Source organism: Myotis brandtii, unplaced genomic scaffold (genome assembly GCF_000412655.1).
Source record: "Myotis brandtii unplaced genomic scaffold, ASM41265v1 scaffold1804, whole genome shotgun sequence".
Lineage (NCBI taxonomy): Eukaryota > Metazoa > Chordata > Mammalia > Chiroptera > Vespertilionidae > Myotis > Myotis brandtii.
The window spans coordinates 372,637-375,573 of record NW_005356690.1 but is presented as its reverse complement, the minus strand read 5'-3'; the positions used below and the strand labels follow the sequence as shown (position 1 = coordinate 375,573).

At 48.3% G+C, this 2,937-nt stretch overlaps 1 protein-coding gene across 2 annotated transcripts in view; it reads left to right on the top strand.

Annotated features, from left to right (window-relative positions):
- Positions 1-2,356: 2,356 nt before the first annotated feature.
- The window catches only part of R3HDM1 (R3H domain containing 1), a 184,916-nt gene continuing 184,335 nt past the window's right edge, over positions 2,357-2,937 (top strand). For both annotated transcript variants that reach the window (XM_014537650.1, XM_014537645.1), the window contains exon 1: positions 2,357-2,538. The gene's annotated coding sequence lies outside the window, so the exon portion shown is untranslated. The remainder of the gene's footprint in view (positions 2,539-2,937) is intronic.

Here is a 2,937-nt window from a genome sequence, read left to right as displayed (position 1 = left end):
GGAGGCCAGGGGATTTTCAAGGGCGGGGGAAAAAAAGGAGACATATGTAATACTCTTTGTAATACTTTAAGCAATAAAAAAAAAATGAGAGACAACACTGTTTGGCTGAAAGGTATGGTTATATCCCTATATCTAGAAGCAGTAACTATAAAATTTACCATCTAGTTGGTGTATAAACAACTCATGAGTATTAGACAAAGACTTTTTTGTGCTTCAGTTAAAAAAAAGGGGGAGAAAATATGCTCAGTTTAATACAAAGGTAGAATGGAAAGAGGTGACAGAATGAATACATAAAACATGACTAATGAGAACTTGATTTAGAGAGAGATTAAAAAATTAGTAGCCTGGCCCATGTGGCTCAGTGGTTGAGCACAGACCCATGAACCAAGAGGTCATGGTTGGATTCCTGGTCAGGGCACATGCCTGGGTTTCTGGCTCCATCACCAGTAGGAGGTGTGCAGGAGGCAGCCTACTCCTGATTTTCTCTCATCATGGATGTTTCTATCTCTCCCTCTACTTTCCTCTCTGAAATAAATTTTTAAAAATATTAAACAAAAAAACATTACCTCTAATTTTCTTTGGACTTTGTCTTCCTCACTACTTTTGGACAAAGAAGAATGCCTGTCTTTTTGGAACTGCTTTATCCCCAAAGGCTGGAATAGTGCCTAATACAGTATAAGTGCTAAATAAATATTTACAAGATTGTTTATAAAAGTCAGTCTCAATGAGACCCTGGGGAAAACTTAGAATTTATCTGAGAAAGTCTTAGTCAAAATGATAGAGAAATGAGTTTAGTCTTGGGGAGGAAAAACCTTCTCTTTCCTTCTGTGTCTTAATTCAATGAATTTCCCAAGGTAACTCAAAAGAAACGTCAAACAGCAAAAAATACACTCAAATTTGCACCCGGAGGAGGGCATAAACCAGAGCCTAATGTGCTAAAATTAGGCTATGGGCTCCAAAGTACATAAATATCTTTATTCATCAGTGTATTACAGCTGGTACCTGTCGCCACGTGTATGCTTTACTCAACGACAACAAGGTAAAGTCACCATTTTTTAGGATCAATCCTGAGCCCTTCTGGAACATTTTTCCTTTGAACTAGTCTTCAGACGTTTGTAAAAGTGGGAGGAGTTAGCTCAAAACTTCAGAGCTGGTTTTTTCGTCAAACTGATGGCATGAAGCCGTGCGTACCGACAGCGGCTAAAGGCATTATAGGCCCCCACAACAAATAAATGCGTGCAATAGTGAGCAAGTCCAAAAACAAGAAAAATGGGACTCTGGGATTGAAGGCTGGGTGGAGAGTGGCATTATGGACTTAGGAACTACCCCTACCCCATCTCACCCACTCTTTCTTAAAATGCAATTAAATTACGTTCAATTTTCTATCTCTCATGCAAGAAACTATCGACTTGCCCGCCATCCCACTCCCAGACGGCCACACCTGGTGTATTCGCTGAAGAATCTCCAACTCCCGCCACACGTTTGGCTTGTATCCGCCCAAAGCGGAAGTGACTTCAAAGGGACAAACTGAAAGTAGCAGTTCAAACACCAGAAATCTACACCAGCTATGGTGTTCTGAGAAAACTCTGCTCTAGCATGCTCTTCTATCCCTCATCTCTTCCGTTACAGCGGTGAAACCGATTCACTGCAGCCTCAAGACAACTAGCTCTCCTCCCCAAACTCCAAATTATTCAAAAGTTTGTCCCTTCTTATTGGTCAAGGAGGCGGCATGGATCCCTCCCCAAAACTACAATTCCCGTCAGGCTACCGAGGGAAGTAAGCTGAGAAAAGGATTGAGCGGGAGCAAAGCATGTTGGGAAGTGTAGTTCGCTCTTCTAGATCGAAAAGGGCAATCACCCCGCCTTCCTTAGAGAAACCAGGTGTTCGGCTTAGAACCCGTTACCGCTAAGGGAAGGAGTCAAGCTTTTAAGCAGCATTCCTCTCATCTCCCCACATGGAGGATGAAAATTTTATTTTACTCCTACAAAGCATTATAAATGCTCCTTGAAAAAATGGTTGTCTTTCCAATATCTCCAGGTCAGGGAAAACTCCCACAACTCCCCCACCTCAGGCTCCAACTCGTGGGAAAAGGTGGCTCTTTTTCAAGTGGGCAAAATGGCTGTCCTCTTAGTTTTCCATTGGTTACCCTTTGCGTCCTTCAAGGGCGGATACTAATCACCGATTGGTCCCTTGTCCCTTGAGGGTGGAGGAAGACTTGGCACGGTTCTCCCGCGGCCCAGAAGGAGATAAAGGGGTGGAGAGAAGGCCGTTTGTCTAGGAGTGATTGGATGAGCCTCATGTCACTCCGAGGGTATGCAGCCTATGATTTGTCGACTGCTCTCAAAGAGAACAAATAGGCGGAGCTAGTACGTGGTGGGAAGGGGCGGGATTCTGCCAGCCGCGGCTGCCGCTGGAGCCGGTGTCCGGGCTGGTGATGGGGTTAATTCCCTTTCGTAAGACTCTGACTTGCACCCACCCAGCCCCGCCGCCGCCCCGCCGCGCCGCGCTCCAACCGCCTCCTCCTCCTCAGTAACGCGGGTAAGTGATGCCGTCCCCTCCCCCTTCCAGTTCCCCGGGAATAACGCGCCTCGCTCCCCTCCCCCGCTGGCCAACCGGTAGCGCTAACGGAGAAGGAGGCAGGCTGGGGAGAGATGTGGTGTGTAAGGGAGAAGGTGGCCTTCCCCACCGAGCAGTCGGCCTCCAGCCAGGCCCCGCCGAGGTGCCTGCTGCCAGCCCACCAGCAGGTCGGGTTCCGAGGGAGCCCGGCTCTCCCGGCCCGCCGCTGCGGGTGCAGCTGCATCCACTACCTGCTGCCCACCGCCCCCAACCGGGGGCCATGTGAAAAGCAAACCCCTCGAGGCCTAGCGGAGGAGGCAGGGGAAAGGTTCCCTCGTCCCTGCCATGGCTGCTGCCGCGGCCCTTGCAGCCCCGGAGGCT